This window comes from Pelodiscus sinensis, chromosome 1, assembly GCF_049634645.1.
Source record: "Pelodiscus sinensis isolate JC-2024 chromosome 1, ASM4963464v1, whole genome shotgun sequence".
Lineage (NCBI taxonomy): Eukaryota > Metazoa > Chordata > Testudines > Trionychidae > Pelodiscus > Pelodiscus sinensis.
Window position 1 is genome coordinate 173110330 of NC_134711.1, and position 20335 is coordinate 173130664.

Consider the following 20335-nt stretch of genomic DNA (forward strand, 5'->3'; position numbering starts at 1 on the left):
CTGGTCTACTGTATTTTTAGCTGTGTAATAATTTGCTGCCTTCCAGGTGCTGGAAACATTTCCCAGTACAGGGAAAGGTTTCACCTATGAGGAAAGGCTCTGGCAAAGGCGAGCTGCTGAAGACTTTTCCCCCCTGTATTGTTTAATGAAAATATTTTTGTAAAAAAATATCACTCAGCTTAGCTGTTACCTCTTGGATCTTCCAGTTCTGTTCCCTGTTATGTACATGCACCCTTAGTTACTTCACTGGACCTTGAAGGGTAAAATCAAGATCAGAATTTCCACAAAAACATGAACATAGCCTTGAGGAGTAAAACAAAATCCATTTTAAAACATATGCTAATAGTTTAGCCCCTCTACTCAGGCTCTGTGATTCTCAACAGATATTCTTATATTCCAAAGTCACTGAATAACTTCAACAATGAGCTCTTGCAGGAAGAATAACGGTAGTTCAGATTAGGAGCTTTAATTCAAACTACCTAGTCCGTGCCGTGTGTAGCCGCAGGCAGGTAGTTCAAACTACAGGGCATTTAAAAATGGTGGCGCCCGGAAACATGCAAATGAAGCCCCGGATAATTAAATCCCGGGCTTCATTTGCAAGTTGGAATGCCTACGTTAGCCACCCTAGTTCGAACTACAGTGGCAGTATAGACATACCCTTAGGGTACATCTAGACTACCGCGTTTTGTCGACAGAAGTATTGTCGACAGTATCTGTCGACAAAACTTCTGTCAACAAAGAGCGTCCAGACATATTGAGTTCGACAAAGCAAGCTGCTTTGTCGACAGAACCCTGTAGTCTAGACGCAACCCTACAGGCAATAACACCTTCTGTTGACCAGAAGGTGTTATGCCTCGTAAAATGAGGTATACCAGCGTTGACAAAACTGCTGAGTTCTGTCGACGTTATGTCGACAGAACTCAGTGGTAGTGTAGACGCTGGTATAGTTTTGTCTTCAAAACTATACACACCCTTAGAGTATATTGAAACTGGGTTGATGGCTATGTCTTATTTCTTTTCTTCATGCTATCCTTCTGACCTTCTCCAAAAAAAATTTGCATTATCATAAGAAAGAGATGGCATTTCTAATTCAGAAAGTATTCTGTTAATTACGTTGTAGCGAGGGGAGTAGTGTTCCTGCTTTTTAAAATTGATTATAAGAGAATCAGCCTTCTCATTTGCCATGCCCCAGATGTCCCAGATCACAAAAAAACTCCTCTTAACACACTTTGCAAGTCTGCATTAGAAATATTTATTTGGTACATCAATTGAAAATAAAGGAGTAGCAACTAGAGATGGTCTGAACTTGCCCAACTAGCACTGAATGTGGAGGTACTCACCTGATGTTTCAGCACTTTACAGAATAAGCAATCAGATCCAATGGAGTTGCATAACTATGATGGCGTGGCTGCTTTGGCAGCATTTGCTTTGCTGAATTGGGACCAGCATTCAACATTTCACAGGATTTGGCCTCTACTGAAAAATGGATTTCTGCTACTTTGTGGAACGAGGTGTACAGATAGTTTGGAATAGGAAGCCTAGTCCGAACTATCTAGTTCGTGCCACGTGTAGCCGCGGGCACGGAGTCTGCACTAGCGGACATTTAAAAATGGCGGCGCCTGTCATCATGCAAATGAAGCCCGGGAAATTCAAATCCCGGGCTTCATTTGCAAGTTCGTATGACTACCTTAACCACCCTAGTTCGAACTAGGGTGGTAGTGTAGACATACCCTGAGGGACATAGAAGGAAACTGAGCTACCTCAAGCCCCCTCCTGCACGCCAATCTCGTGTTTCTCCTAGGGTGCCAGTTGCCAGCAGCTCATCTAGGGCCACTCCTAAGGGCAGACAGGACTGAGATGGAGTTTCCAGGACTGAGGCAAAGGAGTCAGATGGGAGGAGGACTCGAAAGAGCCCGGACTGCTACTTGCAACCAAGCATGAACTTGCAGTGACTGGGGGACAGGACACACTTAAAAGTGACCAAAGGAGGACAGAGGCAGAGCAAGGGGGGGCCTAAGGGCATGCCTCAAACCCTGACTTTGCCACACTGGTGGAGAATGTGGGCACATATATAAAAAAACCCAAAAACCCAGTGGTGCAGAGAGGGAAAGAGGGCAAAGATGGATACAGGGAAGCTGCTGGAATGGCTGGCTGAGAGTCAGCAGCAGCAGCAGCAAAAACAGCAGACCCAGCTGCTCCAACAAATGACCAGCCAACAGAGAGAGCAACAGCAGTTGGTACGAGAGCTGATGGAACATCAGCAGAGACAGCAGGGATGGTGGTCAAAGCAGTGGGCTGGGGCCTCAGGAGCAGGTCCGGCAGGGGCGCCTCTGGAAGGACTGGGGATGGGCTTGGCCCTGGCACTGCCTCTTAGACTGGTAAAGATGAGTCGAATAGCAACCCCCTAGCTCCACCTTCTGAAAGCATCCCGACAGGTAGAACCAGAACCATTGCAAAACAGTGCCTCCAATACCCAACTCCGCCAGGCGTCCCAGAAGGATACCATGGTCAATGGTATCAAAAGCCACTGAGAGGTCTAGAAGAATCAACAGGGATGCACTCCCCTTGTTTATCTTCCGGCATAAATTATCTACCAGGGCAACCAACGCTTTTTCAGTTTCAAAACCAGGCCTAAAGCCAGACTGAAATGGATCTAAGTAGTCTGTTTCTTCCAAGAAATCTTGGAGTTGTAGCCCCACCACACACTCAAATACCTTGCCCAAGAAGGGAATATTAGCAATTGGGCGATAGTTGTTTAAGTCATGTGGGTCCAGGGAAGTCTTCTTGAGTAACGGTTTTATCACTGCTTCTTTCAAAGCAGCAGGAACCATACCAGATCTAAAAGACACATTAATAATCTCCTGGACCCAGCCAGTCATCCTTTCCCAGCTAGATTTAATAAGCCATGAAAGGCAGGGGTCAAGTGAGCATGTGGTTGGTCACACTCCTCCAAGCACCTTGTCCACATCCTCAATCTGCAGTAGCTGAAATAGATCCAGAGAAAAAAGACTGGGTGGTGCACTCAAAACAATCTGTGCCCCACTTACACAGCAACCATAGTACAGATCCAACAGGATACGGGTGATCTTATTTGCAAAATGCTTTGCAAAACGATCGCAGTGGGAGGCCAAAAGTTCCTCTATTTCATCATGAGTGCCAGACTGCAACAGGCCCCGCACTACTCAAAACAATTCCGCTGGACAGCATTGTGCGGATGGGATATGGGTGGAGAAGAAGCTTTTCTTCACTGTCAGCACCGCCACAGGGTAAGCTCGCAGTTCACCTCTAACCGCAGTCGATCAGACTCAGCTCTAGTTCTCCTCCAGCGGTGTTCTAGCCATCACACAGACTGTTTTGCTCCCATCAGCTCCCCAGAAAACCAGGGAGCAAACCTGGCTTGACTGGTCTGAAGAGGGCACTTAGGAGCAATCATATCAACTGCCCGGGTTTGTTGGTGTTCCATGTATCAACTAGGGTATCTACAGGACCATTTGCCATAATGGCTGAACAATCCCTCAGGGACCTCAGAAAACCCTCCGGATCCATCAGCCTCTGAGGGTGGATCATCTTAATTGGTCCTCTGCCTCAGTGGAGGTGAAGGTCAGCAGATAGTCTAAACTTGACCAGGTAGTGATCAGTCCATAACAAAGGGAGTGTAGCCACAACCCTTATCCCAAGAAGTCTATCACCCTTAGTCCAAAAAACCAAATCGAGTGTATGACCTGCAACATGTATTGGGTCAGTTATTTCTTGGGATAATTCTAGTGTGGTCATGGTATCCATAAAATCTCAGGCCGGACCAGACAGAACAGCCTCAGTGTGGATATTAAAGTCCCCCAAGACCAAAAGCCTCGGCATCCTCAATGCCATGTCCAACACCACGATGGCCAGCTCGAGCAGAGTATCTGCCATATAGCGAGGTGGATAGTACACAAGCAGCATACCCAACCTATCCCGGACACCCAACATCAAGTACAGACACTCGAATCTGACACTTTGTTGGACCACATCCCTAGCCAGTGAGATAATATCTTGATAGACAATTACCACCTCTCCCCCCCAACCATTAAGCTGCGGCTGATGCTGTACTGAGAACCCAGCTGGGCACAACTGGGAAAGGTCGACACCTCCCTCCACTCTCAGCCAGGTCTCAGTGATACAAGCCAGGTCAGCCCCTTCACTCAGAATTAAAGCATGGATGACAGCTGTCTTCTGGGATACTGACCTGGTATTCAGCAACAGCACCCTCAGGGCTGATGGCCAGGTATTAAAGTTCCCAAAATTTGTAAGGCTGGGAACAGGACCAGAAAAAGGAATAGCACACAACTGTCTAAACCTCATTCCCCTTGGCTGGCCAGTCCAGATCATACTTCCATATCTTCCCCTGCCTGTCACAACTTCCATGATGCCATCTGAGCCCTCCTCCTTAGGCACTCCATCTGTGCCAAATCACATAGTGGCAGGGGGGGGGCACGGTGGGGAGCAGAACAAACACACACCTTCAGTTTGGGTAGCTAAAGGGAATTTCCTCTCACCAAGAACCCTCGCCTGCCCTCCCTCTCCCTACTCTCACCAGGGACTGAATAGGCCACCACACAACCAAGTGTGCTGCACACACAAACACACATAAACACACACTCAATTATAATCTACCATAACAGCACACACCTTTGCCCTTAGTCCACATCCGAAAGGCTCCCCCAAAAGGGCAGCCCCCTTTGGACTGCCCTTTCAGGGCGGCCCGCTGGCAGCAGCCCGCCGCCAGGGGCGGCCTCCTGGCTTTAAGGCCGCCCCTGATAATGGCTGCAGGCAACACCTGCAGCTGAAAGGTCTGAGTCCTAATGGACAGGCCTCTCACTCAGGAGCTAGGGTGGTAACAGCTGTGCAGCAACAGCCCTGCATTCTGAGGTTAATAGAACCTTACAGGCTATGTTAAGAAAATGTGTGGGCATAGATCCGAGAGACTGGGACATCTTTCTACCTGCCCTCCTGTTTGCAGTTAGGGAAGTACCTGAAGCATCCACTGGCTTCTCCCCCTTTGAGTTATTATATGGGAGACAGCCCCAGGAAATCCTGGATCTACTAATTGGAAGGGGCAAGATTCGCAGGTAAAAGGGATGATCCCGTACATCCTGGATCTCAGAAAAAAGTTGCGGGTGGTGGGAGAGTTAGCTAAAGGAAACCTGTTATGGGCCCAATATTATAACTGGGGTATGAAACTCTGTACATTTGCACTGGGAGATAAAGTCTTACCCTCCACCGAATCAAAGCTGATGGCAAAATGGCAAGGCCCATATGAGGTCCTCAGACAGGTGGGACCCATGGACTACAAAATTAAATTAACAGGTAGACAGAAAAACACACAGAGCTACCATGTGAATTTATTTTAAAAATGGAAGCCGCGAGAGGACATGTTGATAACACTACAACCTTCCGAGCCCAAACTAGGACAAAGGGGAGGGGGCCTGCAGGCACTGGGAGAGGTCTCCCAAGAAGCAGACCTGACAGCCCAGCAGAAGGAGGAGGTGAGAGCCCTTCTACAGAAATTTACAACTGTCCTCTCGACACAACCGGGGACGACACCCCTTCTGAACCACCATATTAAAATGGCTCCTGGACAAAAGGTATGTGAACCCCTCCAACCCTTACCAAGGAAACTGTGGGACCCAGTGCAGGAGGAAATCCAAAAGATGATGCAGATGGGGGTGATCTGGGAGTCACGAAGCGAATGGTGGAGCCGTGTTATCCCAGGAACAAGGGGGAGGGAGCACTCCGTTTTATATATAAGCCACAAACTAATGCCATGGGAACAGCTCTATTCCACTATAGAAAAGGAAGCTTTAGTGGTCAAATGGGCAGTAGAATCCCTCTGGTACTTCCTGCTGGGGAATTCCTTCCAGTTGTAACCAACCATGCACCGTTAAAGTGGATCCAAACCATGAAAGAGACCATCCCACGCATAATGAGGTGGCATTTATTTTTACAACAATATAAATTTCAAGTTTTGCATAGGCCGGGGCTGACTCATGGGAAAGCAGATTTCCTGTCTCGGTGTGTAAATGGGAGGGGGGATGTAGAGAATAGCGGGTCACTAAGGAGGGAGGTGTGTGGTGGGGGTTCAGACCCCTGCGCCGTTGGCCACTCGAGAGGGGCTTTTTGGTGCGCACAGGCTGGCAGACGCTGAGCCTGCTGCACATGTGCAGAAGTGCTCCTCTCTGAGTGCAATGGCCCTTGAACCCTGAGGCCACCAGATGTCCTCAGAGTGGAGATGCCGGGCAGTGCAATGCGAGGAGTTCAAAAGGGAGGGGGCACTGGAGAGCAGGGGCTGGTTGTGCTATCTCCCACAGGAAGCCCAGAGAAAGCATTCAGCATGGAGGGGCAGACAGGACTGAGATGGAGTTTCCACGACCAAGGCAAAGGAGTCAGATGGGAGGAGGATTCGAAGGAGCCCAGACTGCTACTCACAACCAGGTACAAACTTGCAGTGACTGGGGGATGGGGCACACAAAAGTGACCAAAGGGGGACAGAGGCAGAACAAGAGGGGGGGCTAAGGGCACGCCCCGAACCCTGACCTTGCCACTGTAAGTATATTCACAGCAATCAACACTTAATAGATTTTATTGTAAAGACTTGAGGGTTTATGAGGCAATATTTAGGTTAATAATTTACAAATGGAGCAAATTAATTTGACATAATGAAGTTATGCAAAGTATGAATTTGATTCCCTATGGAAATGCCTATAGAAACTGTAGAATTTAATCCTAAATACCTCAATTATCTATTTTTCTCATTGTCCAACCCAGATTTATGACAACGAAGATATAAGTTTCATAGTTATTCACACAGTAAGTAACAATGTGTGTCCTGTTGGTGTGAGTTTGTCAGCACCATCCCATCAGTATCTGAGACTTGACTGGAGTGTTATATATTGTCAACATCATTTAATACAGATTAGCTCTGGATTGCAGCTAAAACAGTAATTTGCACACTCATATTTAGGAACGTGTCTGATAGCAGTTGAGACTAATCAATTATTTCACCATGGACCTATAAGAATTTATTCATATGCTTCTGTTAGTGAAAGAGTGGTGCATTAATCCATTTATTTCTCTTTTCCATTTGACCTATTTAGAGACATTGAAAATGAATTAAAGAAAGCATTAAAAACAACAGGCAGAGCATGCAGCACAGTTCATTTCTTAGACTTAAAGAGCTTTACAGTCTAGTATCAAGGATAAAGATAGTGTACTCCACATAAGAATCACAATATATTATATATATAGTTCTTTTTTTGTTATTTTGTACTATATTAAACACTAGAAACATGGTATAAGCAGGATTTTTTTTCTGTTCTAATTCAATGACACAAAATCCAGTATCCCTGAGGTAAGGTTAAACAGGAGCTCGTATAGGCAGAGTTGAAATTCAGACACTGCAGATATAATCCATCTCCCTGACACATGCAGTGCTTCATTGTGCGACGCCAGACACAGTCTGCTGAGATGAGAATGTCACAGAATACCAAAGTAGGGGGAGATGGAGTTTTGTTCATCATTACTTTAATCTGTGAATATCCATCTAAAGATCTATATGCAAAATTATGGGTAGACAAAAATATAAATAGATGCAGTTACTAAGACAGAAACATTCAGAGGAAAGAATATAACATATACTAGATGCCCAGAGCTACCAGAAAATAATTTGAATAGTTAATCAGGGCATTTGCCTCCGTATACAGCTACAGTTTTGGCGCAGATGCTGAGTCACCACTTCAGCTGCCTGTCAAAGTGACTTACCCACTTGCTTCCCTCTACCAATGAATTCTGTGCTTAAATGCTAAAGAGAGCCTGAAAGAAAAGAATGTGTTATCACTAGGAGGGGATAGATACTGTAACACAGAGGAAAAAGCAGGCACTTTGTATTTTTCACGTGCTACCTATGCTTCAATTACTATGTAGCTACTCTGACTCCTGTATGCATGTAACGTTCCAAATGAAAGAAAAGCAGCAATTAAGCAAAAGTCTGGGTAGTGAAGGCTCCACAATAAATAACCAGATGCCTCAGTGTCAGAGGTTTTTTTTTTTTCCTCTAGGATGTAACAATACATGTCAGCATCAAGATACATTTATTATTATTATTATTATTATTTATTAATCATAATTTGAGCTTATATTTCACCGAGAATTCCAAAGTACTTTGCAAAGGTTGAACCCATTCTTGCAAGGTACTGAACACTTCCAGACAATGGCTAAGCACCTTGCAGGATCATGCCTTATATACAGGCAGATGCTCATCCATCACTAAAATGCAGTCCCTGCTGAAAAACAATAGCTGTTAAATAGTGCACTGCAACATGACACAGCAGTTCAGTCTTGGAAGTGACATATACCTTACCTGAGTAGAAATACAGGAGGAATTCCCATAGATAGAATGTACCTAAATGGGAGTTTGGCAAGGACAATAGGGAAAATATAAGCCATAGGAATTGGTATCCATTTGACTGCTATCATACACTTATCAAGCTTCCTTTGGCTCTATTTACTGTCCTGCAAATACCCTAGTCCTCCATGCAGCCTCTAAATCCATAATCCCCAGACAAGAAGTTCTACTCACCACAAACTAGACTCCATCTCTCTGTGATCACCCTTTCCTAATCCAGCACACTGTAATTTCCTAACCCAGAATCAGCATCTGAACTCCTTCCAATTTCAACTTGGTTTCTGCCCACGCCATCTCCTTTACCTTGGAAATTCTTCCACATTGACTTTCTCTTTATTACTCTCCCATCACTATCAGTGTTCCCTGTAGACTGAGAGCTTCTGTGGCCATTCAGGAGAGATTCAAATGCTGCTCAGCTGATTAGCAGAGCCCACAGTTAGGTTTTGTGTTTCTACTGGCATTAGGTGCACATAAAATGTGTTCCACACATGTATAAAAAATCCGTACATGGATGAAAAAGATTAGAGGGAACATTGATCATCACCCCTTTTTTCTAAGTGCTCCATTTGCTGGTTACTTCAGAGGTCTGGGAGAGGGGAGGTGTAACTGGAGAAGGCTGTTGGGGGGCCCATTTGTTGAACATGAGTGGCTTACAGGAACAATTGGTTAGCTGTATTCCTGCTTGCTAGCATCTGATTGGACAATAGGACTTTTGCAAGGGGTACAAACCTAGGAGTTGTGTCTGTTCTCCACTGCCCCTCTTTGCTGCTTGTATACTAATATCCTTCTCTCAGCTTGAGAGTCAGTCAGAGACCAGGAAGATGTGGGGATGCTGCATTCATCTGTGAGGTTCCTTACATTCAGTTTCTCTAGAAGAGAACATTTTTGCAGGGACGTCTGATCATCATTGTGATGAAAACAAGAAATGAAGAGAAAGTGCTCTTCACTGCCAGTGGCTGTGTGCAAACATGGGATTTCTTATGACCATAAGAGCATGTCTACATAGCAGAGATATGTAAAGCCGAAATAAACTACATAACTTGAGCTATGTCAATTGCATGGCTTAGGTCAAAATAGCTTACTTTGGCTTTTGGCACTGTCTATATAGCAGGAAGTCAAAGGAAGAACACTTTTCCTCCAACTTCCCTTACTCCTCGTAAAATGAGAGTTACAGGAGTTGGAGTAAGAAGTCCTCCAGCTTGCCATTATTTCTAAATAAATGTTTGTAGTGTAGATGGGCACTATGTTATTTCAGAATAACACTGCTGTGTAGACATAGATTAAATTATTAAGAGTCATTTTATATCTCATCTGAAGAAAAGCAGCTCTGCAAATACTATTCTTCCTTGTTACTGCATCTAAATAACATCACATGATTTAAGGACAAAGAGCAGCATTTCCTGAATATTCATTGCCACTTCCTATATCACTAAAATATTTTAGAAATCACCTTTGTGGCCTGACCATATTATGAAAGCAGAATATACATCAATAATTTTGTATCTATCGTTTCTTATTCTTAGTTCTGTTATTTCTGAGGAATGGGTTTGGATTAAATAAGAACCAGCCTGAACTTTCACCTAAGTCTGAAAACAAAACCAATTTTAAAAATGGGAAAAAAATAGGTTTTTTTTCTTTTGCATCTCTGCACTTCCTGGATATGTCTAGATGTAGGAGGGCAAAAATATAACAATAAAACCTGTGTGATATTCTTAACCAGCAGAAACCAAGTACTATTTGAATATCATAAGAAAGCTTAACTTTTTTGGAAGATTTCCATTTCAGTTTTCAGACCAAAGTAGTTCAGATAAGCATCCCTACTTTTGGAAAGGAGATTGTTTTAGTTGGAATTTGTTGAGCACAAATGGTACCATCAGCTGCTAGATTTTTAGTTTTTCTTGGCTCTGCAAAAAAGGTTTTTTTATTTTCTGAGGTTTTATTTTTTGGTTGAAAAATAGAAATAAGCAATATTTATATTTATACTTCTTTGTACAGAAAGATCTCAAAGCACTCTGTAACCATTATAGAAAATCATTTTATGAGGAGTCAAACCCTTCCAATTTTTGAAAATTCAAATAAAAAAGGAGCATATCTTACAAAAAAATTGTGTGAAAAATAACTCCCATTTTTTGACCATCTCTATTAATTAAATAAACTTTACATCTTTCTTGTAAGGAAAATTTAGACACAGAAAGGCTGACTTAAATAGTCTTTTTCTCAAGTTAGTAGTCTTCCACTATTACCAAGTTGCTTTTCAGTAGGTGGAAAATCTATTGTGAGGTTCCGGTAGACTACACATACAAATCAAGATGTTGGCAGGTTTGAGAAAGGTTTGGTCATACTGGCTCCTTAAATAACTGAGAAACAGAAGTGGAAAGTGGTAAAATCAAAATGCTGGGTAGTATGCAGGTTTTCTGACTAGTAAGCATGTATGGGTTGGGGGGGTGTCATGGAGAATGGGGATAACAAGACATTATTAAAGAACTAGTGGATAGAGGTAAGAAGGCACTATGCTTAGATATTTGTCAGAGTATAGCTTCTCTATATTAGACTTTATGTTCTGTTTCTGGTATGTTGGAATAAAGGGCAGTAATTAAGTATTTGATTAGATGATATAGATGTAGATATACATAAACAAGAAAATCCACCTGTGCACATGAGAGCTTACTTTTCCTTAGTGAGAGACCTGGGCTATCCTTTGGCATCTACACTGGAAAGTTACAAGGCCAAACATACTGGTGAGACAATGGGTCAGAGCAATCCTTGGATATAATATGTCTATACTGTGTTCTAGTGGAGAAAATGGTGAAAAATGTAGCTATGTGTTATTTTAGTTGATGTCATAAATCTTGTATGGCTGTTTGTTGCAGAGGTAATCTGTGTAATTTTTTGTCAATTTATTTCTTATGTTACCTTATGGAGAATGTGATACATGGTTCTCCTCTACTGTGGTGATTATGTAAACTTTTTTTCCTTTACCCTGTTCAGATTATGTGCATATTTATTCCTTGGTGAAGAATCTCGTGTAATAACTTTATGGGCATTTCCAGCTGTATTATCATATAACCTGCATTGTGAATTCAAATTTAATATTGCATTCATCCCTCGAGGAAAAAAAAAGAACTCTCTGTTATAGACATCAAGGGTACGTCTAAACTACATGGCTCCGTCGACGGAGCCATGTAGATTTGTTGTTTTGGCAAAGGCAAATGAAGCCGCGATTTAAAAGATCGCGGCTTCATTTAAATTTACATGGCTGCCGCGCTGAGCCAGCAAACAGCTGATCAGCTGTTTGTCCGCTTAGCGCGCTAGTCTGGACGCTCCCCTGCTGACATCAAAGCGCTTTGTCGGCAGGCCCGGTAAACCTCATCCCAGGAGGAATAACGGGGCTGCCGACAAAGGGCTTTGATGTCGGCAGGGGAGTGTCCAGACTAGCGCGCTGAGCGGAAAAACAGCTGATCAACTGTTTGTCGGCTCAGCGCGGCAGCCATGTACATTTAAATGAAGCCGCGATCATTTAAATCGTGGCTTCATTTGCCTTTGCCTATGTGTCTAATCTACATGCCTCTGACGACAGAGGCATGTAGTCTAGACACATCCCAAGTTGCTGAATATTGGCTTCCCACAACAGAGACACTCATCATCATGCAAACAAGGGTCCTGATTCTGCATACTGCTCTGGGTGGGCAGACTCCAGCACCTGTATGAAACTCCACTGACTTCTGTGCTGATGTGTACTGTGGATCAAGAAGGCCGAGAGACAGCATAGTATTTTTAACATAAAGGAGATGCTTAATTCAGTAGCCACCTAAAGAGCCCAGACAGGATCGAGCCTCCATTGCTCTTGGTATTTTTCAAACATATAAGAGAATATGATTTTTTTGCTCTGAAGAGGCCATCGCTAGAAGATTCTTTGCAGAATCAGGCTCCCAACTAAACTGGCTACCCCCTGTTAGGCCATGCTCACTTTTGAAACTGCAGCAGTCCACCTGCTCTCATTACCTGTAACTGAGTTTGCAGGCACTTTGCAGCACCACAGTTGCTCCCCCAACAGAATATTCATTAGCTGGGTTTACTCAGGAATAGACCATGGTGAATTTTTCCCATAGTTTTAAAACACATTAGGGGTATGTCTACACTACAGCGCTAATTCGAACTAACTTAGTTCGAATTAGTTAATTCGAACTAAGCTAATTCGAACTAACGCGTCTAGAACTAAAAACTAGTTTGAATTAGCGTTTTGCTAATTCGAACTAGCGCGTCCACATTAAGTGGACCCTGAACCAGGCTTGAGGATGGCCGGAAGCAGTGCCGGCAGGGCATCAGAGGAGGACTTAGAGCGTGGAGATGCTGTCTCAGGCTAGCCGAGGGCTGTGCTTAAAGGGTCCCAACCCCAGAAGCCCGCAGAGCCAGCCCAGTCCTCCCCATCGGGGGCTCGTGCCCCATTCCTCCCTCACCTCCATCCACTTACCCTTCCCTAGCCCCTTTTCTTGATGTACAATATAAAGGACAATTGTGTTCAAAAATGGAATCTCTCTTTATTGAACAAAACTGGGGGAGACTGGGAAAAGGAGGTGGGAGAGGGGAAGAGAGAGGCTGGGAGAGGGGAGGGCAACTAAAATGATCAGGGGTTGGGAACAGGTCCCATATGAAGAGAGGCTAAAGAGACTGGGACTTCTCAGCTTAGAAAAGAGGAGACGGAGGGGGGACAGGATTGAGGTCTCTAAAAGCAGGAGTTGGGTGGAGAGGGTGCATACAGAAAAGTTCTTCATTAGTTCCCATAAAGAAGGACTAGAGGACACCAAAGGAAAGGAATGGGTAGCAGGCTTCAAACTAGTAACAGAAAGTTGTTCTTCACAAAGCAAAGAGTCAACCTGTGGAACTCCTTGCTGCAGGAGGCTGTGAAGGCTAGAACTAGAACAGAGTTTAAAGAGAAGTGAGATAAAGTGATAGAGGTTGGGTCCATGGAGTGGTATTAGTTAAGGGGTAGGAGTGGTGTCCCTGCCCAAAGTTTGTGGAAGGCTGGAGAGGGATGGCATGAGACAAATGGCTTGGTCACTGTCTTCGGTCCATCCCCTCCAGGGTCCCTAGGGTTGGCCGCTGTCGGCAGACAGGCTTCTGGGCTAGATGGACCTTTGGTCTGACCCAGGACGGCCATTGTAAGCTCAGGGCTCAGGGTCGGGGGTCTCAGTGGACCACCTTGATTTTCATGCACTCCTGCTCCTGGGTGGCCAGGCTGGCAGCTCTCCTGCCCTAGACGGCCACCTTCCTGTGCCTAGTGCAGAGATCGTGGACGAGGTCCACGATGTCCGCACTAGCCCAGGCGGGTGCCCGCCTCTTGCGGTCCCGGGCAAGCTCCCGGGAGCCACCAGCCTGGTCCCGGGAAGAGGGGGAGGGCTGGTGGGCATCGGGTGGGTGGCTCGATCCGTGCCAGGTGCAGGGTCTGCTGGCTGGGTGCTGGCAGGCTTGCACCTGGCACGGGCACCATAGCCAGCCCGTGCCCCTTTAAGGGGTCTGGGGCCGGGAGGGGGACAATAGAGTTTCCCTGGTGTTGGCCAGAGTGGCCACCAGGAAAACCTGGGAAGCCTTAGCCCCCCACTAGTTCGAATTAAGGGTCGACACAGCCCTTAATTCGAACTTGCTAGTTCGAACTAGGCTTAGTCCTCGTACAATGAGGTTTACCTAGTTCGAACTAAGCGCTCCGCTAGTTCGAATTAAGTTCGAACTAGCGGAGCGCTAGTGTAGCGCCTATTAAATTTAGTTCGAACTAATGTCCGTTAGTTCGAACTAACTCTGTAGTGTAGACATACCCTAGGATTCTCCTGGATAAATGACCAAAAAGAATTTTACCTTCATTTGCTGAAGGTCATAAAAAATTCTATCATATATTCGTGTGGAATATTTCATGTACAGTAATTGACATTCCAGGAAAGTGCTAACTAATATTTGCTTCCAACAAACATCGTGTGTGCATACTGAATAGCTCTGTGGACAATGTAAGTTTAAGAAATACTGCAGGAATGTAGAATAATCATACAGAGAAGTTACAGTGAACTGTTTTCTTCACAGTGGAGTTAATTGCTGGAGCTATGTCCTTCTGGCTTGTGCTCCAAAGCCCAATGAAGGCAAATGGACTCGTTCCAGTGATTTCAGTGGGCTTTGGATCATGACCCTTGGCTCTGCCTTCATCAGCTTATTGCAAATACAAATTAAATAGATTTCAGACATATTACTAATGATATTTTTATGAAGCTCTTATAAACTCGGGTGCACCAATCACCAGCACTAATTTCCCCAGATCCAGCAAATTCCCTAGTCCAAGACAGCTCCGGTCCTAAGAATGCCATATGGGACCAGTACAGTGGGAGAGCAATCTGCTCCCTTCTTACGAACTAGTGCCCTACCTGAGTGTCTCTGGCTTTTCTCGGTCAGCACTGCTCTGCATTTTTCCTTAGATAGCATTCTCTAACCCAGAATGTAATAAACAGACATTGCATCTGTATACTGCACATTTCATATACTGCACACATGGCTAAATGGAATGGAAAATAGACTTGCCCTGATTGTCTTGTAGAATTTGTTGCTTACATCAAATCTGCACATTAATTATAAAAACTACCGAAACTCTCATTCTATTTAGATGATTAATCACAAATACTGTATTAATGCTCAGCAGGATTACTTACTAGATCATAATTAAAACTGACATTGTAATTTTAACTAGTGCAGTATTCAAAGGCTTGGATTTTTATCATGAGAAGACTACAAATCTGCACAAACCCAACTAGAAATAAAGTCTTTTTTTTTTTTTGGTTATATAAATAAACATCTTGACTATCATTTGTTAGTAGTGTTACATTTTTAGGTTATTTTTAAAAAGCTAAAACCACGTAATATAGGAATTCTCCGGTCCAACAACATCCCTGGTCTGACAGAGCCACAGATGTTGCCAAACCAAAGAGCCCTAGAGCCAGCTGAGACAATGCAGGGTCTGGGAGCCCCATCTGGGACAGGCAACATCTGGGGAGCCCGTGGCTTGGCCAGGGAACCCCCAGCATCAATGGGGCCAGGTGGTGGCCGGGGAGTGTCAGCAGTGGCAGGGCCAGGTGGCAACTGGGGTACTCCCATACCAGCCAGAGAACCCACAGCATCAGCAGGGCCAGGCAGCAGCAGGAGAGTCCCTGCACCCATTGGGGAAGCCCCTACTGCAGTGGAGCTGTTGGTGAATGGGAGGCCCCAGCCAGGAACCCAGGAAACCCCTGATGGCAATGGGGCTGGAAGAGGAGGGCATCCTCAGCTGGGGACCCACGGAATCCCCAGTAGCAGCAAGGAGGCCTTTGCAGCAGGATAGGGTGGCTGGGCGGCCCCATTCGGGACCTCTGAGGCACATGCTGTGTCAGCAGGATGGGCAGCTGCCAAGCGGTCTCCACGAGGAGCCCCTGAAAGCCCTGCAACAACAGGCAGGCAGCAGGGTGGGAAGCCCTACTGGGACATCATTAGCAGAGCCAGCAATAGGGCAGAGAGCCCCAAGAACAGAAACCCTGGAGTAGCCAGCAAGGGAACACTGATCTCCCCGATCTGGCAAATTCCCTAGTCTGGGATAGCTCAGGTCCCGAAGGTGCCAGACAGGAGAGTTCCAACTTGTAGTAGAATTCCTGATCACAAATTATGGGGGAGGGACGTCCCACCCTTTTTACTTGCCTGTGGCCCTAGTTGGAAGTCTCCATTCTGGACCAGTTACCATCTCATTAGCAATTTCTAACATTTTATTCTCCCTCTGAAGACTGTACAGAAGTCAGTTGACTAAGGTAGTCTCTCTTGGTATAGAGAAAGATGAAAAATAGTACCCATAAAACAATTACAAAATTTCTCAACCCCTCTAAAATGGTCTGTGAGAAAAAAAACTGTGTGTCACAAACAGAACATGTGAGCACATAATGCACTCATATCAGACATGCTTATAAAACCCTCATCAGGCATCATTATGTATATTGTGAAATGCATGGGGACTGGATCTGGGCCAAAATCTATATAGAGCTCTTCTAGTGCCTTAACATATGATCCTGAGCGTGTCACTTCCCCTTTCTGTGCCTCCATTTTCACTCTCATTCTTTGCTTCTTCTGTTTAGATTCTAAGATGTCCAGGTCAGGGACTTTCCCATAATGTTTGTACAGTTCCTACAAAAGACTCTAATCTCTCTTGAGGTCTGTGTGGGCTACTGCAGAACATATAATAAAAATACACATATTTCAGCTTAGCATTTTTCCCTGTGTGATCCCAGTCCTACTTGGTCTTGCTCAGGCAAAACTGACACTGCAAATCCCCTTTTTTATTGTGGAAACTGCCTCTTTCCTCAGATTTCTTATAAAAAATTAATAGTTGCTCGCAATCACAGTGGAGTATGTGCATGTTTGTGTGTGTATGAAAGCAATCCTCTTTCTGGGAATTTTAATAGAAACAAAGTTTGGGAAAGAATAGCAGGGCAAAGACAATGCCTCAGTCTAGCTTCTCTGTGGGTTTGAAGCAGCTGTTCTGTCGCATGATCCAGCAACAGCCGAAGCTAGTTGTCTCAGCGGAATTCTGTCATAATTATCTGGAGTCATTACAAACATCACCTGGTTTTAATTTAGTAATATCACTTACTGAACATTTTTTCCATTATATGACTTATGTGTGGTGCGTGTAAGTATGTCAGGGATTCATGTAGGGGCATCCAACTCTTTTTCCAACTATTTCCCCCTCCTATTTTATTATGCAAAATTCCTGCAGGCATACCTATCACAACCACATGAATACCAAAAGAATTTAGTACGTTTTTAAAATAAATGCCAAGAGAAGCAATAATGACTTGCTGCTTACTATGAAGCATTGCCAGTTCATTATTTGTCCTACTCTGAAGGTTTCTACGGGATTCTTGCCAAGATTTTAAGAAGCCAAGGAGCAGTACAGTATGCACAACTTACTTCATATGCTGACCCCCTTTTTCTGTCAATTGTTTCTGTGAATCATACTTCTCACTATATACAAGATTTCCATTCTCAATTCTCTGAAGCATAGTACTTCCAAAAATGCTACTAGATCTAAGTAGTAATAGCCTGGCTATATAATGAACTTCTCTGGAGCATAATACAAAGCTGCAAGCTGTGCTTCTTTGCAATGTCAATTACAATACTTTATGTTTAAAATCATATACTGTCTGACTTTTATTCAAATATTACTGGGTTTTTTTTTGTTTGTTTTTATATTTGCCAATAAATTATTTTTGTGGCAATCCTGTCAAAAACCAAGAACATTTTAGCAGCAAGAAAAGGAACCAAATCAGTTTCTATACAAAATATGTTTCACACAATTAAACCTAAGAAATGCAAACAAATTCAGAGCTAAAACAGACATTCCGTGATCAATCTATCCTACTTTATCTAAGTACTGCAAGGGATTTGGGATATGTGCAGCTGCAGCACCAGTTTCCAGAAGGAGGAGTTTAGATTCAGTGACAGTTTTAACCATGGATGTCATTTTGTTTTAGAAGACTTTAAGATGTTAATTTTTCCATTAACATCATTTATGTAGCCTGTTGAAGATAAAGTTTATCTGTGAGCTTATGCTCTCAGGCAATAATTATGCAAGAAACATTTTATTTCCAGTGAGGATGGATTTTCAACACATTATAAATCTTACATTACTAATGTCCAGTACAGTGCTTCAAAGGAGCCTGCTGATGTTAACTATGGAAGTCAATGGGAATTCCAAAAAGCTGTTGTGCAGCCATAGTATCATCTTCAGGAAGGGGGGAATCAAAGAAACAACCATACATTCATGCAAGTAGTCCCATGGAAGCTAGTGGGACTACTCATGCAAGAAATTACTCATCAGTGGAATTAAGGGTGATCTGGCCTTATGTATCTATATTTTCCAACTCGCATACATTAAAATAGTCAGAATATCTACACCCTATGGCAATGGTACAGAAGCAGAAACAAACAGATATTATAGGTGCTTGGCACTCAAGCCTATAGACTTTATTAGGAGCTGTAGATGCTCAGCACCTCCCAGAAGGAGAAACCAAAGGTGTAGATAGTTTCTTGTTGAGTTGAAGACCTGCTGCTCCTCAACTAGATTGCACATGAAGGATTTATTAATTATCCAAAGAGAAAACAAAAGCAGCTGAGGGGAAGAATACCAAAGATAATCACAGTGCCTTTTTTTAATGGTTATTATTTTAAGCCCATTACTGGAAGGGTGTAAACTTTAGGGCAGATTTGTACAGCTACAAGAGAAGCATCAAGTCTATTTTCTTATTTTATTTCATTTTATGTACTGTTCAATGGTTTCCTTAAACTCTTTACAATTACTGTTTGCACATCATTCATGTTACCACTGTTCTAAGTCTGGGGATTAGTGTGGTATAAATTAAACACAAAACAAAATTATAAAGGTTTTAACAGTTACCACTGTACATGACTGATTCAAACTCATTCATCTAGTCCTTTTAAAAACAGTTCCCCACTGCAATCAGTTGGTAGAACAGGGGAATACAGCAAAGAGTTGCATTTTATCTCTCTCCTTTTGGTACTACAACATTTCCCGGTTAGCATTTGCATGTATCAGTTCTGTGCTTGCCCTATAAACCTATAGTCTGACTTTTATTTAATATACCACAATGTACTTTTAATTGCAATGGAATTTATGGAATTTATGAAAAATGTATTGGTCTTATTCTTATTTCATGATTTCCTATCATGAAAATTAACCAAGTTAAATAGTAGACAAGGCAGATATAAGTTAACAATAAAAAATGGATTCTTTTGCAAAAATATTCTCACTCGCCTTGCCCTTCCCCCATTCAGTGTATTGTAACTTTAAGAACAGCCTTGAGCAAAGGATGACTTATAAACTGCTCCACCCCATGAATAACCCAGGAGGTATGATGACTCAAAGACCCCTTCTGAGTCATAATTCCTCCTGATTCCTCCTTGCGGAAGATGGGAAGTCTTATAACTTACTCCATAACAACAATAGCTTAGGACATCCCTTTTCCATGTCATCCCCTCCCTCTTACACAGGATCTGTGAGTAAAGGGGTGGAAAAAAAGCTCCACTCACTCTGCCTGATTCCCATTCACCTGCTCTGGGAAAGGAGTAAGTGGGCAAGAGTCAGATTTATTCCTACACACTAGGACCTAAGGAGTGAACTCTCAGTCCCATTGAAGTCAATGGCAGAACCTTCATTAACTTCAGTGGGGCCAAAATTTCACACAAGGATTTTTTCCACCCTTAGCTTTAAAGACTTTAGCTAAGTGGAGGAGCTTTCTGCTCTCTAAGAGAGAGAGAAAATTCTGACTCTGCACTGGTACCTCAGGAATAAGATAAACCTGCAGGGATGCTGCTTTGCCTCACAGATATCTAGACACCATACATGGCCCATGGCACAGAACCTTTCCTTATACTCCTCTGTATGTGCCCTGTCCTATATTGTTCAGCTGCAAAGACATCGACAATACTCAACAAATAGCAATTTTTTCTTCCTCTGTAGCAAGAAAAAGTAATTTTTATACTCTTTAGAAAAATTTCAGGCCAGGGGGTGCTACTTGCATTGAAACCAGAGAAAAATACACCTGCCTATGTCAGGCCTGAATTGAGCCCCTTATCCCTAATTTAGTTTTGATGCCAGTAAATAGGTCTATTGTATCGTATAGTGTCCATTTTTTAATTTCATACTGCCATCCATTGTTTTAAAGTCTGAGTATCTTCCCATAAAATCAATAGCAAAGTATCTAGTAGGTCTCATGAAATCTCAGTGACCTGAGGGATATTTTCACAAGAAAATAAATTTAGAACATTCCCATTTATTATTATTTTGGTATAACGGCAAGTATTTCTAAATAAAGGGTTTTA

The 20335-nt window shown here is 43.4% G+C and overlaps 1 long non-coding RNA gene across 1 annotated transcript in view; it reads left to right on the forward strand.

Moving 5' to 3' along the window:
• The first annotated feature begins 918 nt into the window (after positions 1–918).
• LOC106731784 (uncharacterized) overlaps positions 919–20335 on the forward strand; it is an 82983-nt gene continuing 63566 nt past the window's right edge. Inside the window, exon 1 of the long non-coding RNA XR_001368050.3 lies at positions 919–6471. This is a non-coding gene — a long non-coding RNA (uncharacterized LOC106731784). The remainder of the gene's footprint in view (positions 6472–20335) is intronic.